Raw genomic sequence first — 10,534 nt, 5'->3', positions numbered from 1 at the left:
ATCTTCTTCTCTCAAGACTAAACATGCCCAGTTCTTTTAAACCTTTTCTCATTGGTCAGGTTTTCTAAATCTTTTAACATATTTGTTGCTTTCCTCTGGACTGTGTCCAGTTTGTCCACCTCTTCTTAAAGTGTGTACCCAGAATTGGACATTGTACTCCAGCTGAGGCCTCATCAATGCCAAGTAGAGCGGGACAATTACCTCCTGTGTCGTCATACAACGCTCCTGTTAATGCAGCCTAGAACGATATTCGCTGCTGTACCACATTGTTGGCTCATATTCAATTTGTGACCCACTCTGACCCGTAGATCCTTCTCAGCAGTAGTGCTGCCTAACCAGTTACTCCCTGTTTTATTGCTGTTCAATTGATTTTTCCATCCTGAGTATAGCATTTTGCACTTGTCTTTATTGAATTTCTTCTTGTTGTGTTCAGACCAATTCTCCAAGTTGCCAAAGTCATTTTGAATTCTAGGTCTGTCTTCCACTGTGCTTGCAAATCCTCCCAGCATCGTCGCATCCGCACATATTATGAGCATATTCTCCATTATCCAAGTAATTAATGAAAATATTGAATGGTACTGAACCCAGGACAGATTCCTGTGGGATCCCACTAGATACAGCCTCTCAGTTGGTCCCTGTGCAGTTAGAGTACAAAGCTGCTCCCTGACTCTGGGTATGGCTATACTTGAAATTTCAAAGCGCTGCTGCGGCACCGCTGTGGGAGCGCTGCCGCGGCAGCACTTTGAAGTGTGAGTGTGGTCAGAGCGCCAGCACTGGGAGAGAGCTCTCCCAGCGCTGCATGTAAACCACATCCTCTACGGGTGTAGCGTGCAGCACTGGGAGCCGTGCTCCCAGCACTGCCGCACTGATTACACTGAGGTTTTACAGCACTGCATCTTGCAGTGCTCAGGGGGGTGTTTTTTCACACCCTTGAGCGCGAAAGTTGCAGCACTGTAAAGTGCCAGTGTAGCCATACCCTCTGTGACTAGAGTAATGCTGACTCAAGTCCCAACGGTGACAACTTCCTTTTGTTGTTTGTGCTCCTTGCTGGAGCTGGTACAGTCACAGAGCTGGGTTACGTGTATGGGGCCTGTTAGGACACATTTCTCCTCCTTTCAGAGGGCAACTGTTTAATCAGCTCATCTACTAATTGATGGATGTTATAGCAGCAAGGATCTACTGTTGCTGTTGAGGTTTGTGTAGAGAAAGTTCCTTGAGGCTGTGTTCCCTGTGACGCCGTTACTCCCAATCCCTTGGATCTGACTGATTTGAGTGGCTGAAATACACGTCTGTCTGTCTCTTGATTAAAAACCCTTGTGGAGAGATGCATGGATTATGCACCAGTGCAGATGTGTGGTATTTGTGCTTGGTTCAGAAGAGCGATGGGGCAAGGGGCTGGAATGATATATATATCCCCTCCCCCACCTCAAACTGTAGTTCAGATGAAAGAAGCCATGGAGCCAAACCACACCTGGTTTCAATTTCACAGAACCAGAATCTAGTCTCCTCAACCCATCCCTACCTAAAACGAGCAATATACAATAGTTCGGGGGCAACATCCTGCCTGTGCTGCACTTGGCACAATACCCAATGTGGGAGGGAAGTTGGCTTTAACCACTCTCTTTCTCCCTGACACAGCCACTACCATAACTCAGAGCAGCCCTATACTGATAGGAACTGTGCCTAGGATGGCTCTGCTGTCTGAGGATTGCCGGAGCTCAATGCACTCTAGACACATCCGTTATGCTAGAGGTGATGGTCACGTAGGCTGGCTTCACCATCTTTGTGCCTGTCATAAGTAGATAGATAAGGGTTAATTTTCTTTTACCTGCAAAGGGTGAACAAAGGGGGAACCAAGCACCTGACCAGAGGACCAATCAGAGACCTGGATTTTTTTTAAAAGTCTGGGAGGGGACTGGAAACTCGGGGTCTTTTTGTTTCTCCCGGCTATGGAGGAAACAGCTTTCCTGCTAACTCCAATTTCTTTCTAACATTCTCCTACAAAGTGTGAGTACAAAGGCAACAAGGCAAATAGGCTGTTATATGCTTTGTGTTGTATTTACATGTGTGTTGTACTGTGCTGGACTGGTTTAATTTGGCTATCTTTTGAATCAGACTGGTTATTCATAATTCTTATAAGCAAGAGCCTGTATTGACATCTTAATGCAGTGGGTTATATTTTCTGTATTTTCTTTCTTTTTATATAAAGTTTCTTTTTAAAACCTGGTTGAGGTTTTTGGTTTTTCTCTGGTGAGGCTACCGGAAAGGGGGTGAAAATCTCTTATATTAGCTCTTACTAGATTTGAATGCATCGCCTCAGGGGAGGGTGATTTCCCTCTTTGTTTTGCCTTCAAGGAGTTAAGTACTGCATCGCCCAGGCTCACCCAGGGAGGAAGCAGGGGAGCAGATAATGAGGAGACAAGGGGGAGAACTTGTTTTCCCGTTTGAGATAGGGAGACCCAGGGGTCTGGGTCTTGGGGGTCCTCCAGGGACGTTGGGGAGGCCAGAGAGGGGGGTCCCCCCAAGGAATTTGGGGAACCCAGGCTGATAGTAGCCTCAATATTATCTGGTGGCAGCGAAATAAGATCCAAGCTGGGTATAAGCTTGGGGGAGGTTCACAGTAAACACTCAGATGTTGAACTCTAAGTCCAGATTTGAGACAGACATTTACCACAGTGCCACCCTGCAATTCCAGCACCAGAGGACTCCCAAGCTGCAGTGTTCGCAAATCAGCCAGACGGGGTGAAGGTCTGGCCCATAACATTTTCCTGAGGCTCTGGTATTGCTCTTCTCTAGCCCTGTTAAAGCTGGTCTAAATAAATAAATAAATAAAACTTCTGTCCCACAGGAAATTCTGAGATTTTTAAAGTTGATTTTGCCTCAAATTAGGATGAAAAAAATCAAAATCTCTGAATCTTGTGCAAGCGGCAATATTTCATTTTGACCCAATTGAAATCTTTAGGTTTGACTATCATTTTGAGGTTTATATGTTATTGTAATGTGTAGGGAAAAGACCACATGAACTGGTTTGGCCTTATTGAAACAAAATGTTTTCATACTTTCCCATCAAAAAATGTCAGTGAAAGCGACAGGCTCACAAAACATTTCGATGTTGTGAATTCAGGATTTTCTGATGGAAAAATGTTCCACTGGAAAATTTTCTACCAGCTCTAATTGATACTGCTGTGTGAAACATCCTTGTTTAGGGTAACGACCCTTTACTGCTTTCCCACCTGTAAGTACTGCTAATGACATTAGAAAGAACAGAGTGGGCTGTCATGCCAAGGAAGTTCATGATAGCCTCCCTTCATCCTGCCCCTTCCTGGGCTGCCCCACACAGCCACCATCGTCTCACCATTCACTTTGCTCTTAAAGACCCATTTCTACTGCAACGCCTGCAAGACAGCAGCAAACCAATAAAGGTGAAATAGGGTCATGGGGGATGTTTTGTTTCTATATCATATACAGAAGTAAAAAGGGAACTAATAAGTGCACATCAACCATCTCCTTGAGCACTTTGCTTCTGTGTTGTAATCCCTTAGTCTTTGTCTTTTGTTTGTCTTTTTAGGTCCTGAGCCTGCAAACATAGCTCTTGTCCATATGGGAAAACTGAACAGAATAAGAGTTCACACTGAGAAATTGTGGAGCATGTTCCGCAAAAGCTATTCCAGTCAGCTTCCCCATGTAGACAAGTCCAGATACTCACCTACTCAGCTTGGCTTCAGTAGAACTACTCATGGGCTAAAAGTGAAGCATGTGCATGAGTCTTTGTAGGATCAGGGCTGTAGAGTGTAAACTCTTTGGGGCAAGGACTGTGTCTACCTCAATGTCTGTCCAGCATCTCTGACACTACCGCACTCTAAATAATCATCACAATTTGTGCAGAGCTGTCTGGACTTTGCACTGAGCAAAACACAGCCAGCCTAAGGAACTAAGGAGCAGACAGGGGAGTTTGAGAGGGAGTTCGATAGAGGAAAGCTTACGATGGTTAGGAGGACCCGCAACACCTGTGCCAGCACTACTTCTGTCTCCTCCACCTGCACCTGTAGCCAGACAGAGCACCAGAGCACGGATGCCTCTACCCAGATTCTGGTGTGGTTTTGCAAAGACTGTAACTTGCAATTTCCACTTACTGATATCCAGGCTGGAGGGGCATTCCAATGTGAAAAGTGCCTACTGGTGGTGAATCTCTCGGCAGCAGGTGGGAGATCACAGGAGAAGTGGCTAGGTTGAGGAGCATCCGTATCCACAAACATTCCGGACAGTGTCCATGGGAGACAGCTGAGGCAGCGTGTCCCAGTTCACAAGGACTGCGTACGCACCATGTGAGGAGGAGATGGCTCAGGGGACACTGCAGCTGGTTACTTCTGACAGCAAAGGCAGCTCCACCCTGCTGCGAACCCTCCCGCCGTGGAATAGGTAACCGTTATGCTCTCTTTGGATACAGGAGAGAAGGAATCATCCCTACAGTAAAGGAGAGAAGCCCGTACCCTAAGGCTGGGAGGTCTGCTGCCACAACTGAAATATGGAAACGTAGGGTAGTGGTGGTCGGAGACTCTTTGCTGAGGGGAAGAGGTGCCCATCTGTCGCCCTGACATTCATCTCGAGAGTAGCTGCCTGCCGGGGGCCCCTATCCGAAATGTTCAGAGGCATTGTTGGGGATTATCCGCTTCTGATTACTACCCCATATCTACTCATCCTATGTGGCACAAATGATACTGCGAGGCGTGACGCTGAGCGGATCAAGAGAGACTAGCAGGCTCTGAGAGCACGGGTGAAGGAGTTTGGAGCACAGGTGTATTCCTTCGATTCTTCCTGTCAAAGGTAGGGGCCCGGGCAGAGACAGATGCATCATGGAGTGAAGCCTGGCTGCGAAGATGGTCGCCAGGAGGGCTTGCTCCTGGACCACGGGATGCATATTGAGGAAGGACTGCTAGGCAGAGATGGCGTTCACCTTTCGAGGAGGGGAAGAACCTTATTTGCACACAGACTGGCTAACCTAGTGAGGAGGGCTTAAAACTAGGTCGACAGGGACAGGTGAGCAAAGCCCACAGGTAAGTGGGAACATGAAGACCTGGGAGATGGGTCGGAAACAAGAGGGAGCTGTGGCTATAATGCAGAGAGAAAGGAGGATCAGAGCAAAACTGGGAGGCAAGATCAAACCAGTATCTTAAGATGCCTATTTTACAAAGTGGAGAAGTATGGGGTAATAAGCAGGAAGAACTGGATAGGACTATAAATAACATAAACTTATGATCATTGTTGGCATACTGAAACTTGGTGGATTAATTACACAGATTGGAAATGTTCGGTGTGTGCATGGTGTATAGTTTGCTAGGAGGATAGAGACAGGGAGAAAAAGGAGGAGGTATTATTGCCTATATATATAAAAAGTGCCCTTGGACTGAGTGGAGTATGGACATCAGGAGACGGAGTGTTGAGAGTCTCTGGGTTAGATTAAAAGGGGTAAAAAACAAGGGTGACTGTCAGTGCTAGGAGATCTACTAAGGCCACCCTAACAGGTGAGAGCAGGTGGATCGAGGCTTTTTTAAACAACTAACAAATTTACATCCAAACCAGATTTGGTGGTGATGGGGGACTAACTATCAGATATTGTTGCGGAACGAACCACCGTGGAGGCACCAGACTATCCAATTAACGTTCCTGGACGCTTGCAGACAAGCTTTTTATTCAGAAGGTTGAAAGCTATTGGGGGAAGCTGTTCTGAACTTTGATTTTACAAATGGGAGGAACTTCGTTGAAGAATTTGTGCAGTAGAAGGAAGCTTGGGTGAAGTGATCAGGAAAATCATAGAGTTGCAATTCTAGGGAAGGGTAGAAGGAGTACAGCAAAGATAGAGACATGGATTTCAGCGAAGGCGGATTTTTGGTAAGCCTCAGAGAGCTGATAAGAAGGTCCCATGGGAATCAAAACTGAGGGGAAAACAGCCGAGGGAGAGTTTCGGCAGTTTTTAAAGGGACATTATTAGGGCCCAAAGCAAGCTATTCCGATGGGTAGGAAAGTACAGAAATGTGCGCAAAAGACCACTTGCGTTGCTTAACCGCAAAGATCTTGCATGACCTACAAATAAAAAGGAGTCATATAAACAAATGGCAAACACTAGGTCATTACAAGGAATGAATATAGGCAAAACAAGGAATGCAGGGGCAGATTAGAAAGGCAAAGCCAAATAGGCTCAAACAGCTATGGGAAAAGGAAAACAATGAAAGACTTTTTATCGAATACATTAAGAAGCAAGAGGAAACCAAGGAACGGGGTAGGCCACTTGCTCAGTGAGGAGGAGAGAAACGGTAACCAGAAACTTGGAAAGGCAGGTGCAGAGATTGCTTATGACTTCTTTGTTTCGGTCTCACTGAGAAGTCTGAAGGAATGTCAACATCGTGAACTGCTTAGGGAAGGGTAGTGTTTGAAGATAAAAAAGAAAGAGGCTAAGTTAAAATCACTTAAAAAAGTTAGATGCTTTTGCAAGTCCCAGGGCCATGAGATGCATCTAAGAACTCAAGGGTTAACTGAGGAGCTGTATCTGAGCCTGCTAGTATTATCTTTGGAAAGTTTCATGGGAGACGGGAGAGATCCAAGACAGACTGGAAGGGCAATATATGCCCATCGGTTATAAAAGGGAAATAAAAACCACCAGGAAACTACACGACCAATCTAGTTTAACTTCTGTGCCAGGGAAGATAATGGAGAAGTAATTAAAAAATCTCTTGCAAACACTTGAAGGTGGAGTAGTGGTGATGGAATAGCCCAGCATGGATTTGTAAAGAACAAATCGTGTCAACCAAATCCTGATCTCTTTCTATTGATAGGATAATGAGTCATTGTGATAAGGGAGAAGCGGCTTGGCATGTGGCTTATAACCTCGACTTTAGTCAAGGGCATTTGAGTACGGTCTCCGCAATGATACCTTATCGATAAACTAGCAAATACAGATTTAGATGGGGCTACTGTAGGTGAGTGCTAACTGCTGATAACCGTTATCAGAGATAGTTAGTTATCGGCTCCCAATCGCTGCTTGGAAAGGTGTATATACAATGGTGGTCGCATGGGTCTGTTTTGGGACCGGCTCTGTCAATACTTCATCCAATGATTTAGATGTTGCATAGAAAGTAACGCTTATTTAAGTTTTGCGGAATGATGACCCAAACTGGAGAGTGGATGCAACTGTGCTTTGGGAGGACAGTGTCAAAATATCAAAATGATTCAGACAAATTGGAGAAATGGTCTGAGGTAACCGGTCATGGACAAGTTCTTAATAAAGACAAATGCAAAGTGCTCCCTTAGGAAGGAACAATCAGTTTCACACTACAGAAATGGGAAGCAGACTGTCTAGGAAGAGATTGCGGCAGAAAAGAGTCTAGGGGTGATATGTTGGCACCACAACTTAATCATGAGTCAACAGTTGTAACTGTTGCCCAACAAACAGCAAACTGCATTCGGGATGCATGAACAGGTGTGTTTGTAAACAAGACACTAGAGTCATTCCTTCTGCTCTACTCCTGCGCTGGTTAGGCCTCAATGGAGTATTGTGTCCGTTCTGGGCACCGCATTTCAAGAAAGACTGTGGAGAAATGGCAGAAGGTCAGAGCAAGGCAACAATAATATACTTAAAGTCTGCGACACTAACCTAGCGAAGAAGTCTGAAAAAACTGCGGTTTGTTTATTTTTGTGAAAAGAGAAGACGAGAGTGGACATGATAGCAGTTTTCAGGTATCTAAAAGGGTGTCATCAGGAGGAGGGAGAAAACTTGTTCACCTTAGCCTCTAATAATAGAACAAGAAGCAATGGGCTTAAACTGCAGCAAGGGAGATTTAAGTTGGACATTAGGAAACTAACAGTCAGGGTAGTTAAACACTGGAATAAATTGCCTAGGGAGGTTGTGGACTCTCCATCTCTGGAGATATTTAAGAGTAGGTTAGATAAATGTCTATCAGGGGACTGGACTCGATGACCTCTTGAGGTCCCTTCCAGTCCTAGAGTCTATGAATCTATGAATCTATGACCTGGATCCACACGACGAAAGCTTTAAAATTTGCCAAGATGCTTAAAAATTAATCTGGCTGGAGTAGAATAGATGCACTGTGTAAATCCACAGCTATGGAGTGAGAGCTTGGGACTCAGCTCAGCTACTTTACTCAGTGGAGTTCCTCTTACTCACTTTATACAAAGAGTGAAGGAAGTTCACATATCTATGCTCTCTAGTTCACTCCTGACCTTGAAGGCTCCTCCTGCATGAGGAGAGCATGATTCTTATGTGTAGTGTGTATAAGAGAGATGCTGTGGACTTCAGGTCAAACAGAGGCCTTAAAAATAAGTGATGAAAAACTGTTTAGATGAATGTTAAATGGACGTTTCAATCTGCAACTCACATTTCTGTCTGAAAAATGTGCACCTACAATTACTGGTTATAAGTAACATCTAGGAGGAGATAACAGAAATAAATTAGAATACATAAATGTTTTCCTAGTTTTCTGCTTGTTTATTTTGTGCAGTTGACAGCATTTTGTGTATAGTCAGTTTCACTCTTCATCAGTTTCTCCTTTGCTGAAAAGACTTGTATAAACACCAGCAGGGGAGCAGAAAAACACTTACACATTTTTAAAGAAATTATTAACAAAAAAATCAGGACGTGTGGGACCTGTCCGAAAGTGGAATTGTTTTCAATTAGATAGTCTGGTTATTTGGTTTTTATATTCATGTTGAAAGTGCCTCTTTTATGCGTCAATTTAAACCTTGCTGTATGCCCCATTTCCCCTCCCTTGGCTTTCGAAACTGTGAATTTTGTTGGCACCAGTTAACAGAAAAATCGTTCGAGAATAAAAAAAGTTCAGATAAGAGCTGAGGGTCCCCAATTAGTAGCATAATTTCTGTTTAGATTTTAAAAGGACCAAGAAAAACATTTTGAGCAGGATGGAAAGCAAACAAAAATGCTTGGCATTCGGTGCTAGCAGGGGCATGCATAGCTCCAAGGGACAGCCCCGCACTTGGGACTGATTCTGGACTATACCGAAGCACATGCTTAGCCTTAAGCACATGCTTAAGTTCCATTAATATCAATGCTTTGTGTTTAAGTGCTGTTGTGCCTACGTTGTATTCTCGAATCGGAGCTTTAGCAGGTCAGAGAAGGAGGAGTGGATTGATTTCAGAATGTGTATATTTGCAGATTTTTAAGTCTACACATCATCACCCTCATCATAACATAAACTGGGTTATTGCATGTTAAATGGGACAAAACCCTTTGCTATTCTCCTTTGAGCAACACTGAACAGCTCCCAGAGGTGGAGAGTTTTGTGATGACAACACACCCTATAGAAACAGATTTGGCTACAAAAGAGAAAATAAAATTCAGCTACCCAAAGGACTCTCCATTAAATTGGATCAGCATCCCTTAAAAGACCTGGCTGTACAAACTCCACTTCATATTGGGCCTGAGGGTGAATCCCTCACTCTCGTTGGCGAGCAGTTACTTGCACGAGTAGCTCGCGTTGACTTCACTGGGACTACATTTCTGAGCAGTGAGAAGATGTGGACTCCCAATCTGGTCCTAAAAAATGGCCCAGCTTAACCTACAGCCTTTTGTAACCAAAAATCCAGAAAGTTGTGAGGGGGGATGAAAAGGAATCTTAGCCCTGGCTTATGCTGGAGGGAATGTGGAGAATGGAGAGCCTGCTATCACAATGGTAACTCTGCACCTGTACCCAAGATATTTAAAAACTGAAATGTATGTAGACAAAATCCTGTCTAGCTTGGCACTTACATGACTCTAATAATAATCATCATAGTGGTTAAGTATTTATCATGAGAGGGGCATCGACAAGATACCCTCCCCCATATATTCTGTGGCTCCCAGCCAAGAATTCATCATTCAGATCTCACAGCACCTGTTTCATACTTGCTAGTGGCACCAGTAGTAGCCTGACAGTCTGTCACCAAAAGATAAAGGAACCCCTCATCATCAACTCCTGCATCAGTGAACTAGAGGAGGTGGTGGTTGGAATTAGCACAGCATATATGATCCTAGTCACAAATAAAACCCAACCCAAAACTCTTTATAAATCTGGTTGTTGGTTGGCTTTCTGGTAACGAAGTAACAGTTGCTATTCAGTAATAAGCACACTTGTGCAGTACTTCTCATGTTCAAATTGCTTTATGGCTCTGGTCCTTACAGCAACCCTGTGAGCTAGGCAAATAACTAAATATATCTGTGCATCAGTGCCCAGTAGCCATACATGAGTTAAAGGCAGTGTAAGGGAGACAGCCCTCTCTGGTGAAAAGGCAGGGGCCTGTCCTCAGTATGACAATGATCAAAACCTGTTAACTGAGATTGCAAACAGCATGCTCCAATGATAAACTGGTAAGGAAGGTATCAAGTGAACAGCTCCTCAGTGTAATAGCTCCAAGTGACTATGTGCTGGACACTCAGATAATGGAATTAGCTTTCGGTATGACTCCTTGTTCCTCGTGACTCACAGGCTTGTCCGCCTTCTGCCGTGTCACAGGAAATGCTTTTTCA

The 10,534-nt window shown here is 44.4% G+C and overlaps 1 long non-coding RNA gene across 1 annotated transcript; it reads right to left on the bottom strand.

The window, feature by feature from the left end:
* Positions 1-982: 982 nt before the first annotated feature.
* On the bottom strand, positions 983-10,534 carry LOC142047732 (uncharacterized). The gene is made up of 3 exons (XR_012656994.1): positions 8,025-10,534; positions 2,672-3,931; positions 983-1,781 (listed from the first exon to the last, which is right to left on the bottom strand). It is a non-coding gene; the product is annotated as an uncharacterized LOC142047732 (long non-coding RNA).

This window comes from Chelonoidis abingdonii, chromosome 14, assembly GCF_003597395.2.
Source record: "Chelonoidis abingdonii isolate Lonesome George chromosome 14, CheloAbing_2.0, whole genome shotgun sequence".
In the NCBI taxonomy this organism is placed as follows: domain Eukaryota; kingdom Metazoa; phylum Chordata; order Testudines; family Testudinidae; genus Chelonoidis; species Chelonoidis abingdonii.
The sequence above is the reverse complement of the archived record's forward strand: the minus strand, read 5'-3'. Positions and strand labels throughout refer to the sequence as shown.